The sequence below is a fragment of the Etheostoma spectabile genome, chromosome 9, assembly GCF_008692095.1.
Source record: "Etheostoma spectabile isolate EspeVRDwgs_2016 chromosome 9, UIUC_Espe_1.0, whole genome shotgun sequence".
In the NCBI taxonomy this organism is placed as follows: domain Eukaryota; kingdom Metazoa; phylum Chordata; class Actinopteri; order Perciformes; family Percidae; genus Etheostoma; species Etheostoma spectabile.
The window spans coordinates 30,297,929-30,313,371 of NC_045741.1; the positions used below are offsets into that span (position 1 = coordinate 30,297,929).

Below are 15,443 nucleotides of genomic sequence, written 5' to 3' on the forward strand. Positions count from 1 at the left end.
ATGGTAGTAAGGTGTGTGTTAGTGAAAATTAATGAAATGAATTAAATTAAAAAAAGGATTAATTTTTTTTTTTTTTTTTGCCAAATTGGCCTGGTTTGAGGGCAAATAAATATCCAAAAGTTCCAAAATGGTTTACGTGTTATGTGATCCACTGGACGTTATTACTACATACATGGCATCTGATTGGGGGCAGTCTCACTTTGTCCCCAGCAACATTACAAGCCTTTAAGATTTGTGTGACGTTTTCTGTTCATAATGTATTCTATTAAGGACTCTAATATTACCCCCCCAGATTTATCATAAAATAATGAACAATGCAATGTATTGTCCCATCGCTAACATTTATGCATTAGGATACATTATTCATTACAAAGCAAATTGGTGTCCTCAACTTGTGGGGTCTTTCCGTAAACCTGAACTTGTCCTTCCAGGTCCCAAATTGAAAATGATATTTTTTTGTGCTTTTCAATGTCTTTGTCACGTTTTTCAAGTTATTTGTCCACTTTTTCCATGCTTTTGTGGTGCTTTTTAATCAAAACCTGAGCGGTTAATACTAAATTTTTACACTTATTTTTGGAATTCGTGGTCAACAAACCTCATTTTATTCACAATTATACAGACGTTTTTAGTTAAAAAGGCAGAAATGAACAATTATTTTGACTAATGTTAAGCTCAGAGGGTGCTGAGTGGATCACAGGATGGGAGATGTGAAAAGTTTAGTCCGATACTTTTAAAAACGCTTTTAAAAAAAAAATGAAATTTAAATGCTATAAAATTTAACAAACACCCCACAAAAAATTCCAGTGAAAGGTAATCATTAATTTGAAACAGAACATTGTATGGAACCTCATTTATTGGTGGGCAATTTGGTGTGAAAAAAATCATATTTATGGATATAAAAACACTTTGAAACAGGTTCAGTTTTGACCCCGAGGACAACACAGGGGTTAAAGGTTGGAGTTTTTCCATTTTTTTAATTAAAGGCATTAAGACAATTTCCAAAAGAAACCTTGTTTTTATTCGTCTTTAGTCAACTGTTAGCATTGTACGCGATGTGTATGAGCACCATGTATATATACTGGAATATATACGGTGTGTTGTTGGTATTCTTGCTTGTGTACCAATACAACGTGATATGCTCTTCTTTTACTGAAGGGTATGACACTTCTCACCCCACTGCTGGCGATGCAAAACGTGCCTCAACTCCTTGGTAAAACTTAAAAGATACTGAACTAAAATACACGCTACTGGCGTTGCTGATTGCTCTCATAACACAACACAAACCAATGGGAGCACGAGTCAGCTCCTCCGCGTGGGGGATTGTAGAGGAGAGGCGGGCGGAGGCCGAGGCCAAATGCTTCCATTCCAGGTCTCAGAGCTCTGGCTGTGAACGATTAACTCAAACCTAATGGACATTTTAGGACTCACAATTCTCCGGATATCGATAACCAGCATAAACAGCTGGCAACTCACTAACGCTCTACATTCAGCTCCAGGTTAACACTAGGGAAGACATCCTGCACCATTAGCTGTTATTTCCAAAATTACTTCATCTGGTTATATTTCTAACTGCGAAACAGGAAACCGGTCACATCAGTTGAGTCTGTAGGTACACTGGTCCATCCCTCTCTATGTCATCTATCATATGTCTATTTCTATATTCATTCTATCTATATATCTATCTATTCTATCTATCTAGCTTCATCTATTATCTAATATGTACGTTGCTGGAACTTTTATAAATTGTGTGATAAGCACAACACATGCTGCCATTCACTATGGTGGTTTTTCAATGCAACCATTTTCCACATGCTAGCATCAGAATTTTAGATTTGTTTCAGTATATCCTAAAATCACTTGCTGATCTACATGAACCACAGAACTAATCTCAAAGAAACTGGTAGTTGTTCGCGTCCCAAATAAATCATTGTAACTCATCAATGAAAAAGTCTGGAATTGATTGTTTTTTTTTGTGGTAATTGAAAGACCTTTACCATGCCAAATAATGTCAGTCACATCCACACAGTCTACTGTCCCATCACAGAGGACAACCTCTTGGAAATGAGTGTAGTTGTGTTCTCTAGCAGCATGTAAAGCAGATCAACATTCCTTGTGTATTAGAGTGTCCGCTGGTAGTTTCAACTCTCTTTTGCAGTCTTTTGTTGGAAAAAGTAAATTCCCTAATAGAAATAATGCAGCAGGTAGCAAAAATACGTATTTGGGTCTTTCTACTGGTAATGAGGCTTCCTCCAGTAGGTGTTGCCCCCTCCTCTCCCCCCAATCATTATAAAGATCATTGCTGCTGCTGTGCACCTCCCACACATCCCTTGCCACCCGTGAGTTGTGACGGCGTAATGGACGTGGCATGGGCCTTCGGTTTGCAACAAACCTGAACAATAAATACTACAATTATCATGCTCTTGCTGTCATCTCAAAACTAAAAATGAACACACAAAAGGTTCCCGCAGTGGCGGTTCTGTAAATGCACAGCATTGCTAACATGCGCAGTTCAGCACATAGTAGTCATGATCTAATCTTAATACATCTACACAGTTATGCCCAAACCCAGCCCAGTGAAGCAGCACACTGCCATGATACTGAGAGGGTTACAGTGTATTGTGACAGACAGCTGAGCAACAGTCCCCTGTAATGAACTCATTGTTGAGTTTATGAACAAGTGTGTTACCATGATAGACTAAACAAAGAGAATATGAGTTTGAATTGTGATATATGTAAAGTGAGGCTCACTGTAGAGTTCCCAAACTCTACCTGTGTGAGAATATATATAATCAATGACACAGAGCTTGAAATGAAAAAGTCAGTGAAGTAGAGTAATATTTTAGTATTCGTACATCATTTAGTATCATGATTTTTGAAAGACTCAAAGTAAATTTGTTATTGTCCTCTATAAGGGAAATTAGTTTCAGTCTGTCACATTTAACACTCAAACAGTAACACTTGATTGAGTAGCCCTTTTTGGGCGGCTGTGGCTCATGTAGAGTGGTTGCCTGTCAACTGGAAAGTTGGTAGTTCAATCCCGGGCCCTGAAGTTCCATGTCAAGTGTCCTTGGGCAAGACACTGAACCTGAGTTTGCCATCGAGTGTGAATGTGTGTGAGTGTGCATCTGATGAGCAGGTGGCACCTTGCACGGCAGCCTCGGCCAGTGTATGATGTGTGTGAATGGTGAGGTTCCTGTATGATGTAAAAGCGCTTTGAGTAGTCGTTAGACTAGAAAGCGCTATATAAAATACAGCTCATTTACTTCTGGGTTCGTTTCCTTCATTTTACACACAGATGTTGACCAAATGACGAATCAGAATCAGAGTCAAAACTAGAGCTTCTGTTGACTTTCATCCAATAACAATTAGCGAGAGCATTTCGGGACGGTTTAGACAACCCATCAGCCTGTCAATGGCGTCGTCTTGCCCTCTAGAGGGCACAAGGACAGACAAGAACAGTATAGTGTGCAGCTAGGGATGTCCGTTTTAGTTCATTTTTGCTTTTGAAACCCGACACCCATTAACGGTAACTAACAATCAATTTTTAAGAAAGAAAAAGTTTACAAGCTTTGCGCTGTAACAGTACATGATTATTTCATGGAATTGTGTGAACCAGGCTGTGGCTTTGTGTTCCAAGAATCGCCCACTATAGTACCGTATTATTTCGGATCGAAAAGAGCTGCCGACATAAAACTGTAGTATCTGTACAAACAATCAGATGTCTAATGTGGCAAATGAAGCACGTGCAATCAGAATACACGCTGACACATCCAGTGGCAGTGACTCAACATCTAGAGGGACTGCTAGTCCATTCAAGTTGGTATCCTCAAACGATGATGAAGAAAAGGATCAGCAGACCTCGAATTATTTGATGTTAGTATTAATAAACATAGTTATTCCGTTAGAAAACCAGAGAAGTACTGATTCATCATCAGAAGTAAACTCACCATCCACCACTCTTGGCAGTGACATCGTAACAGGAGCTGCCACTTCACCGAGCTGTCGCTTGCCACAGCTCCGGACATCGCCATGACAACAGAGGGGACCGTGAAATGTCAATCAAAGATGACCTTGGAGAAGATCGGAAACATCCGTGCTAATCCAAGGAGGGAGCAGTACGGTGTTGGGCTTTGGCCGCTTTTCTCAGTGTTCTCAGTTTGGTGGACGGAATCGTTTCTGGAGAGGGTTCAGTTCCAGCAATGAAAATCCCAGTCAGTCCCTGTCCTGTAGATCCCAGTCCCTCTAGATCCCCGTCCAGTAGATCCCTGTCCTGTAAATCCCTGTCAATCCCTGTGGATCCCAGTTGTATTTGAGTCCTTACACAAAGAAAGTGAATTTTGCTTCCAGAACATCGCCTTTTTCACTCCCTTTCAATAAAAGAGATTTACAAGATCAGTATTACATTAAAGATGCGTCTGTGCTCCTGGTCGCACGTTAATCCACAAGCCATTTCCTCAGAGAGTTAAACCACAAAGCCTACACAACCTAAACATACCTTTGAACTATAAAGCCATCCTGATCCGCTCCGCTTCGCTCTGCGTTCTGTGACTCCCACGGCACCAAAACACTACCAGGTAGAGACTTTCAGGTCCAGTCCCCCAGGCTCCACCTCAGCAGCTCTTCTTTCCACCAGCGAGCCTCTCTAAGCTGTGGTCCTCCTCTCTCCCACAGCCTCAAGTAAGTCCTCTGCCAACACACACACTGTCAAAGATTCATGCAGTGGGATTTCAATTCAAGTAACTTTTTGGTAATTAGGCCTCCCCTGACCTCCCCGCAGAAGGCGCTGTGTTGCAGTCTCAGTGCTCTAGTCCTGAGAGAGATGTTGTATCTTGTTCTCCAGCGTCTCTCAGCACCTGTCCAACATGTCTCCACAAAGGGACACCAGTTTAATAGTCCAATCAAGTTCCAGTCCCTCTTACCTTATTCAAGTGGGAAAAGCACCAGAACCCAAGCGACCAACTAACCAGCGACACAGCAGTCTGTCCCGTCCTGAGTCCACTGAGTGGGCTGTCACTCTGCAGGGCGGATTAGGAAGTAGTAGACACACACACACACACACACAACACACCACACACACAACACACACACACACACACACACACACCCACACCACACATCAAATGCTCTAAGATTCCCCACAGCTTTTGTATATATAAATACATGAGTTTATATGGTAAACACAAATAAGGTCAAACCATTTTTATCCTGACGTGTGTGTGTGTGTGGTGTGTTGTGTGTGTGTGTGTTGTGCGTGCGTGCGTGCATGTGTCCATGTGACTCAGGGCCCATTTTGATATAATGCGTACTGACCTTTCTCTTTCTCTGTTTGTCTCTCCCTCCCCTCCCATCCCTCCTCACACCTCTGAACCGGCCGGTTCTGAATCACAGACCTCGGGGACTCTGGAACGGAAGAACCCTTCGTGGTGCTGCCGACAACCCTTCAGGAAAGACGGGGTGTTCTGGATGAACAGAGCCACGAATGCACTCTCGTATTCAGATCTCCCCTTTTAATTCAAGTTAAAAAGGTTGACCGTTTGAAGACCAGTGTGACAAAAATAAGCTTAAAAGTTTTCAACGTTTTGAGATGCTGCTTATTGACATTCCGTTAGGAGGAGCTGAAAAGATGGATGTCAATCTCTTGGTCTGTGTGTGAGTACAAACTGGAGTCAGGACCTGGTTAGCTTAGCAAATACTAGCTGAGCACACAGTAACATATTTGTTTCTATATTCAATTTCAATTCATAGTATCAATTCATAACAAGAGTTATCTCCAGACATTTTACAGATAGACCGCACTAGACCACATAATTTACAAGGACCAACAGTTCTAGTATGCCTATAGACCTCACGGTTCTTCTGTATTTTATGTCATTTGAGACCTGCCCTGGCAGACAATTCAGTTTATCTGATTGCAATTTTTCCAATCATTGCCACATTTACTGAACCAAACTTGTCAAACTTTGATCCTCACACCACGTGGTATATCCAGCCACATCACTCCATGTGACTCGCAAAAAAGTAATTACTCTAATCTAAATAATGAACTCCTGTTTTAAATGTAAATAAATCCATCAATGAATAAATCATCGCCAACAAAACAAAAGGTTCTTTAACTCGCTTTGAACCAGACAATCAAATGCAAGACATCTGTCTATGAATGATGTACTCTGAGAGTGTGATGTTATACTAACTTGAATTATCAATCTGCTAACCTTGTAATTTAGGCAGCTGAAAGTATGATGTCAGCCATGGCAAGACTTAGACTTAGACATCTCTTTATTAATCCTTCTGGGATAACTCCAGTGAGGAAATTGAAGTTCCAGCAGCAGTTTTAGCCAGAAAAAAGCATTAAAAAATAGATAAAAAAGACAGATAAAAGACAACACAAATAACAATAAACATAACAACAACAATAAGAACATTCGTCAACTAAACAAAGAGAAAAGACCAACATTTTATAAAGTGTCAGTGTTGAGTGTTAAGTGATAAGAATGACCAGGTGTGAATTAAGTCCAGGTGTGCATGTATGTATGACTGTATGTGACTGTATGTATGAATGAATGAATGTAGTGTTGTATATGTAGTTGTATGGTATGTAGTATGTATGTTAAGTATGTATGTGTATGTATGTATGTATTGTTCCTCTCTGCCCTATTTCCTTCCTCCCCCCTAGTGAGGAGTTGTAGAGTCATACACAAACTTTCAACAGACACTCTACTTACATGTATGTACTGTACACACCCAGCTAACTGCAAATACATCAGGAGTTTGTACAGAAAAAAAAGATTAACAGCAACATTATAGAACCACACGTACAATATGTGGTAAGGAAAAAGGCTGCAAATGCATCAATCTCCTGGGTCATCCACTCTCTTTCTCTGTCTGGGTACACATTTCATCGACATCACCTGATATCCTGTCTTGTAGTACAATGAGGGAAAAATCCTTTGGCATTGACCCCGGCCCCCCCAGCATTCTGCTCTGAAATCCTACACCAGCATGCATTGCATGCTTTCCATTCCCAGCCAATAAAACCCAACGAGATCATGAGTCAATGGGGATTTAGGAATGGGAGTATTATATATATAATATATGATTGGGTATTCTGATGGTTGGTTTGCTCTATTTAGCATGTATGGACTACATAATGAACATGCGTGTGTGTACTTGCATTTAAAAAGCAATAATAAATGACCATAGTCACAATAACACTGACCTAATTTTCGGATAAATTAGCATGAAGACATGGCAAACTGTGCCAAGAAGAAGAACTAAAGAACAGTGATGACCCAGTGAACTATTCCAGCAGCTCCTGTAGCAGCCGTCCACAGTGCCTTCAAACTGAACGGAGAACCCTCGGGCAAGCACCGCTGGTTTTCAGGGTGTGGTAACAGTGTGGTCAGCTTAGTGTCTATGTCAGCCCACAGAGCTAGAGGCTTCCAGCTGAGGGCCCGAGCGTCTCTGGATCAGACCAACACAGCCTGCTGGGAGAAGGTCAGGACTCCTCCACCAAAGTCACACTGCTGTTTTAGGCTCGCCTTTACAGGAACTGCCATCATTACTTTGGTAGCAACTGCTCGTCTTTTCTTCAGTGCACTTCTGACTGCTGGAGGAGAGCAGAGGAGGGAGAGGTTTAAAAGTCCTTATTCACTTCCACTGCACTTTAATTCGGATTAGCTTCTGCCCAAACTTGATATCTATATTTTAAATTCATAGGACAACCCATGTGTAAAATTCTTTTATAATAGATTCATTTCTATTATTCAATACACTTATGAAACTATTGTTAATCCTGCACTTACTGCTATGGACTTCTGGTTAGACCAAATTGCATTTTGTTGCCTTGTAACCTGTACATGTGTAATGACAATAAATTGAACTAATCTAATCTAATCTATTGGTCCATTTTTAGACCACAGAAGAACCCAACAAACATAGACAAAAAAAACGAACTAAACAATGCAAACAATACAAAAGTCTGTTGCATTCCATTCAAAACCTGAGCACCAATCCCCCCCCCCACCACGGGCACAACGCTCCCTTTACAGCCCACACACAAACTAAAACCCACCAAATGTCCATCAGCAGGTAATAAGCGTGCTACACCCTTAACCGGGCTCTGACCAGCCCTCCAGGATTGGTGGTCCACACACTGCCCCCCCCCCCCCCGCCTCCTTATTTCTACGGGACAGCCAATGTCGTGACGTGAACGTCTTCTAAGTCTAGTGTATTGGGGACCAAAAATAAACACTCCAAAGAAAAGACCTTCCTAAACCCTGACGCACTTTTGAGAATCTCTAGGAGAGAAAGGGAGGGAGGAGAGGAAGGAGAGGAGAGGGAGGAGGGGAGGGAGAGGAGAGGAGAGGAGGGGAGAGAGGAGGCTTCAGCCATGTGAAACCACCACACACATGCACATAAACTTGTAATTAGTAGAGCCAAGTCAATCATCTCCCGGCTCCCACCCCCACAGTTAATCAGCAATAACCTCCTCTGAAGAGTAACACACAGCCAATCAGGCTTAAACACAGCAGCTCAAGCCAATCACAGTGCCGGTCAGAAGTACAACAGGAACAAAGAGAGAAATTACAGGAAAACAATACACACACACACACACCACCACACCAAAACACAGTGCGTCTCACTATCTTTTGGGGACCCTTCATTGACATAATGCATTCCTAGCCCTTACCCTATCCTTAACCATCATAACTAATGCCTAACCTTAACCCTTACCCTCAACCCTAACCATAACCTAACTCTAACCCTATCCTAAAACCAAGTCTTAACCCTCAAACAGCCTTTAAAGTTGTGGGTCCAGCAATTTGGACCACAAAGCTGTCCTGACCCCACAAGTCTACTGAACTCCAGGTTTTGGACCCCATGAATGTGGTTAAACAAGACCACACCAACACACACACACACACACCACACACACACACACACACACACCCCACACACACCAACACACACACACACATACACACACACACTCCTCCATTACCCAAACCCCTGAGCAGACCTCACACTGAATGCCAGAGCAGAACACTTCACTTCCTCTCGTTTCTGTCAACTGCACAGCCTTTATCCAGAGCTGGAACACTCTCAGCCTTCAGAGTAACCAGCTAAGGAGTTCCAGAAACGTATGAGAAAGATACATTTGGTTAAATTTAATTATACTTGAGCTGTACTCTTATGATGTTATGATGTTGGTAATCAAATAATAAGCTCCTCAGTCAGAGATTTGGTTGAGACATTTAAAGGGACTGAAATGGGGTTGTAGGCAGTAGTCATAGCTGGACTGTTTATTGCCCCTTGGAAAGTGTTTGTTGTGGATCTGAAACCCCCCCCAACAGGACCTGGCTTTGAGATGGTAGACATCAACCACAATGGTCATCCATATAAAGAGAGGCACCATGACATCAGCAGCACGATGTGGTGGTTTTTTTGTACTGAACAACAACAGAAACCACCATGGATTATAACTGTGAGTAACACTTGTAGGTAGTGAAAACAAAGTAAAATGAGGCTGTGGACATGGGAGCGCAGGATTCTGAACAAACTGTAGACGATTCTGACAGGCCTCACACCCTAAGCCCTGTGAGGGCTCCTCAGGTTCTATACCACACTAAGCTCCTTTAGCTTTTTGGGTCATATGGAGGAAGCACAATGGCCAGGCCTATTTCAAGGCATCTGATCACCCTGCTTAGAGCACACGGGAGCAGATCCCCCTTCAAGGCTTGGGGTACGCTTTTGCGGCCCGCTGTTCCACCGCCTAGCTCTGTGGGCTGACATAGACACTAAGCTGACCACTGTTACCACCCCCTGAAAACAGAGAACAGTGCTTCTACAACTACTTTTGAATAATGTACCAACCCGTAAAACAAGTACCCCTGACCAGCGCAAAGCGGTTTTTTTAGAGATAAAAGGGCTGTCCAGTAAAAAAACCTTATACATGCAACCATGCAAGCTTTGTGTTTTTTGGGTCCAAATTTCAACATTTGGTTGTTGTTGTCTATAATTTTCTTGACAATTTGGTGTTTTTGTCTATATTTTCTTACTTTTGTCCATTTTTTCCCAAATGTATTTGCACTTTTCCATTTTATCATATTTGGCATTTTTTTAATATGCTTTTTCAATGTTAATATTGACAGTCCGATCAAGCGCTTCAAAAGGGACACCAATAGTCCCCAACCAAGCACTTCAAAATGGAATTCAATAGTCACGATCAAGCGCGTCAAAAGGGACACCAAGTAGTCCCAACCAAGCACTTCAAAATGGAATCAATAGTCACGATCAAGCGCTCCAAAGGGACGCCAATAGTCCCAACCAAGCGCCTCAAAAGGGACGCCAATAGTTCCGATCAAGCAAGTCAAAAGGGACTCACTAGTCCCTCAAGCAAGTCACAAGGAGCAATAGTCCCCCAGCAAGTCAAAAGAGATCCCAATAGTCCCGATCAAGAGCGTCAAGGGGCGCCAAAGTCCGACCAAGCGTCAAAGGGACGCCAAGTCCCCCAAGCGGGTCAAAAGGGACACCAGTGTTCCCGACAAAGAGCGTCAAAGGGGACGCCAATAGTGATAGATTAGATAGATAGATAGATAGATAGATAGATAGATAGATAGATAGATAGATAGATAGTAGAGAGTTTATTGATCCCAAGAAAAATGGGAATTTCGGAATTGCCAGCAGCAAAATCAGTACAAAGCACAGAATATAATATAAATGAAATACTAGGAAAAATATATATACATGAAATAATAATGAATAAAGAAAAAAAAGAACAATATTTGAATATGTACAGGATGGGGAAACAATAATTTGCAACTGCTTAAATAATATGCTAAAATGTAAAAATGTATGCTACATAAACCAAATTGTGCAGGTTGCATTAGTGAGTAGTGTGGTGCCCAAACAGTCTGATCTGAGCACCCAGTGAGACATGTTAAAAAGTGTTATTGCTTGTCCCGACCAAGTGTTTATGTAAAGGGTGTTATCTGACACTAAAGGAGACTTTTAGCATCAATAACAACAACAAAGGCACTGAACAGCGAGATGGGAATGAGAATGTGTTGTCCTGCCGGCTTTTTACAGCACGCTAGAAATGCTTGAAACAAGGTAACAAAGGCATTTTATCCCGACAACATGTTGCAGAGTCCCATGTAGAACTTCAGACATTACCACACAGTAATGAAAAAACGTGTGGGAGGGCACCTTTAACAAGATGTGATTAAATCATCCCTTGTATGACTTTTGTGACCCATAGGTAGAGCCAACTCGCTCTCCAAGTAACTGATTTGGTATGCTGTTGTCTCATGGTACAGGTTCATAAAACGAAACAAAAACACATTGTTATGTGCTGTAGTATGCATGGTTTTAGAGGGAGTCCTCCCAGTGTGTGTGTGTGCACGATGTGGCACCCCAGGTGTGATTCATTGTAGGTCTCCAAGATTAGGCAATGACCAAAGGTCACCTCAAGTCCTTATATGCCCCTGATACAGAGCACGTGCAGTGCTACTTTCAAAAACGTAAATATAAGGGTTGAAATACAAACTTCTTATTTTAACTGGAGCAGCAGAAAGATAGGCCAGTGAACGGATGAGAGACTCTTTAGAGAAATGCATACTCTCAAGCATTCGGGGCTCTGTACCATGGAAGCATCTGTGTTTGTTCATTAATTTATTCATCTTCGTTCTGTATAGGAAATGTCCATCTGCTCATGCTTTCTTGTTTCAAATGATCTAGTGAGGAAGTTAGGGGGTTACTAGACACAGACAAGATGTGAAGTAACAAACATAGTAAATACTACATTACGGAACTGGAGCAGCAGTGGTGAGGTATTTATCATGACCTTCTTCTCTCTGTGGTATATGGGTCCCTTGGTGGCCACAGAGGGCTGGAGCAGTGGAACGTTCCAACCAAAACTCCTTAACCCTTGAGTTGTCGTCCGTCAAACATTGTCAATCAACCTGTTGTTGACGCTTTTTATTGATGTTTTTGTACTTTTTCTTATGTTTTTGTCTTTTTTTGACACTTTTGACACTTTTTGGGAATTATGGTCAAAAAAAATCATTTATAGAAATTATACCTAATGTTTGAGTCAGAAAAGCAGAAAGTAGGAATGTTAAGACTAAAATTAAAGGAACGGTTGTTGATGGACTGGAATATGTGAACTTTTACTCAATACTATTTCAAAAACGCTTCAGTTTGTTTTCAAATTTTTATAGGAAAATTAATGAAAGTAGAGATTTGTACATGCCAAAGAGCATTGGTCAATCATGTTATTTGGGGTAATTACAATGGGTAGGTAAAAGAAACACTGATATAGGAACGGGTCATTTGACCCGAGGACAACATGAGGATATAACACATGACGTGCAATTTATGATAATTAAACCACCAAAGTTTTATTGTATTTCTGGATTTAAAAATGAAAAACAAGGTTTTCCATCTCTACAAGAAGCAACCAAAGATAACAGAGACTTTATTATCGGCTGTCACAAAGCAGTGGAGGCGGCTGACAGTGCATCGTTTCTACAGACTGGTTTGTATATTCTCATATTCATTCATGGCGGCAGCCTGTTTTCATAACCCCAGCCGTCTTGCTCGCCTGCAAACACACGACAGCAAACACGCACACGTTAGTCATCCATAACTGTGCTGTTATCAGGGAGGGAAGGAAGTCCATAACCATGGATCCTGACTATGATAGAGTTTAATGGAGGTAAATGTCAAGGCTCCGTGACTTCAGCCTGCTTACTTACTTCAGTACTAAAGTACTGCTATTGTGAGAAATCACACTTTAATATTTCAAATACTAAGGTCTTTCCTAGCCCAAAGCTGTACTTTATGTGACAGCTGTTAATCCAACAGTGTTGGTCGTACTGCGGTGAGGATGAACAAATGATGACAGGAACACTACCGATCTTGTTTTTTATGTCCTGTCCTTACACCCTCTTTTCATGTTCATCATGGGTTTTTTGTATACATTTGTTTTGATAGGTGCTAATGTTTGTATGTGTGTGAACCTCTGTGTGTTGTTTTGTCAAAAATATCATATCTATATGAAGTGTTGAATAACTGAACGCGATTTCTTGATATTGTGACAGCTGACAGGTCTCCAGATGTACTGGTCAGCCAATCACAGTGGGAGATTTGTGTGATGGTGGTGGTGTTGTGGTGGGTAGTTAGGTCATCCACCACTGGCGGTTAAACGCAGCAAAATGTGTCACACATCTATGAATAACACTGTTTACTATGTGCAATGTATTATAAAATATATATTATATTCCCATCAGTGTAATCACTCCCAACTATCATTGAATAATATGGTAAATAGTGGTGTGTGTGTGTGTGTGTGTGTGTGTGTGTGGTGTGTGTGTGTGTGTGTGGTGACCTGTTCTTCCTGAGAGTCTGTGAGCAATCAGATGATGAAGACGATGAAGAGGAACCCAACAACCAGCGGTCAGACCCACCAAACCAGGGCTGAAGAGTCGTTCCTGCTGACACACACACACACACACACACACACACACACACACACACACCACACACACACACACACACACACACACATACACAAAAATATTGGTTATGACAAAAAAAATGACATTTTGCACCGTGGGTTGGCGAGAAACTATTTTTACTGCTCTGTATGTCTGGTGCATATTGTAGAATTGACAATAAAGTTGACTTGACTTGAGATCAATGTCCCAATGTTTTCAGACGACAATGTTATAGAGCATGGCAGGTAACACACACATCCGTTCAGCTGCCATCTTTGTTTCTTACTCGACTGGGGAACACAAACACATTTATAACTCCATATGTACCCAGTATGTCGAGAAATGGAAGAGAACAGGTAGCCTACCTTTGTCAGCTGAGCAGCTGGAGGCGGACAGCAGCACACACAGCACGAGAGCACACACATTCATCCTGATATTACAGACGGCTCGACACACACTGGACCGATCAGCTCAACACCAACATACACTCACACACACACCAACACACACACACACACACACCCACAACAAACACAAACATACTGTAACACTGACTTTAATGGGGTTCAAAGTCACTGTCACAATCTGCCATCTGGGTGTGTGTGTGTTGTGTGTGTGTGTGTGTGTGTGTGTGTGTGGTGGTGTGTGTGTGTGTGTGTGGGTGTGTGCGCTGAACTCCGGAGCAACAGTTGTCACAGTGGAGGGGCTGGAGAAGCTCAGTCACTTGGCAGTATTTCATGTGATAAAAAAAGCCTGCAATAAAATCTAAAGCCATTCTTATATAATTATGTAATTATGTATAGGCCTCAGAAGCGTAAGGCCCCTGTCATGTCAGTACACACCATGCTTAAATATGTCCCATGCATGAAAATGCCACTTTATGAGGGTTTTTAACATACTATGCGCTCCCCCAGCCTGCCTATGGTTCCCCCAGTGGCTAGAAATGGTGCTAGGTGTAAACTGAGCCTGGGTATTCCTGCTCTGCCTTTGAGAAAATGAAAGCTCAGATGGACCTATCTGGAATCTGGTTACTTCCCCTTTCTCTGCTTTGCCCGCCCAGAGAATTTGGCCCATTCATGAGAGGAGAACCCTCCACCTTGCCCCCCTAGGTGGAGCTTTCCTTAGCACATGCTAAGGAAAGCTCATTGTGGGACTGGCTCTAGTGGCTGGAATTCTGCACCAAGGCTGAATTTTGGGGAAGAGACTTCAGATAACAGTATTAGGGGAACTAAGGTCTATATAAAAGAGACTTCAGATACAGTCATTAGGGGGACCACTAAGGTCTATATAAAAGAGACTTCAGATACAGTATTAGGGACCACTAAGGTCTATATAAAAGACTTCCAGATACAGTATTAGAGACCACTAAGTCTATAAAAGAGACTAGATACAGTATTAGGGGTAACACTAAGGTCTATATAAAAGAGACTTCAGATACAGTATTAGGGACCACTAAGGTCTATATAAAAAGAGACTTCAGATACAGTAATTAGGGACTACTGAGGTCTATTAAAAAGAACTTCAGATACAGATTAGGGACCACTAAGGTCTATATAAAAGAGACTTCAGATACAGTATTAGGGGACCACTAAGGTCTATGTAAAAGCATTTAAAGAGCACCATGTCACGGGACCTTTAAGTGATGCATGCAGTTTTACCAAATAAACAAAGATTATCACAACGTACATTGTGCACTTTGAATCTGGAGCGTGTTAACCCGCTGAGGTCTTTGCCCTTGAGGCAGATGTGATGGAAAATACTACCAAGCAAATGTTAAAGGTGCCCTGCCACACAAAAACGTTTTTTTTTACTTTTTTTGAAATATGTTAGGTCCATGTGTGTGTGTGTTATGTGGTGAACGTGAAGATGAACTGCTACCTCCTCTGTCAGCTCTAGCCACTGTAAAGAAGTAAGAGGAGAAATCAGGCCAATCACAACAGCTGG

The 15,443-nt window shown here is 41.8% G+C and overlaps 1 long non-coding RNA gene across 1 annotated transcript in view; it reads right to left on the reverse strand.

Annotated features, from left to right (window-relative positions):
- Positions 1-14,026, reverse strand: part of LOC116695212 (uncharacterized) — a 17,262-nt gene extending 3,236 nt beyond the window's left edge. Inside the window, exons 1-2 of the long non-coding RNA XR_004333378.1 lie at positions 13,865-14,026; positions 13,391-13,493 (exon numbers count right to left, since the gene is read on the reverse strand). This is a non-coding gene — a long non-coding RNA (uncharacterized LOC116695212). The remainder of the gene's footprint in view (positions 1-13,390; positions 13,494-13,864) is intronic.
- Between the last annotated feature and the right edge of the window lie 1,417 nt (positions 14,027-15,443).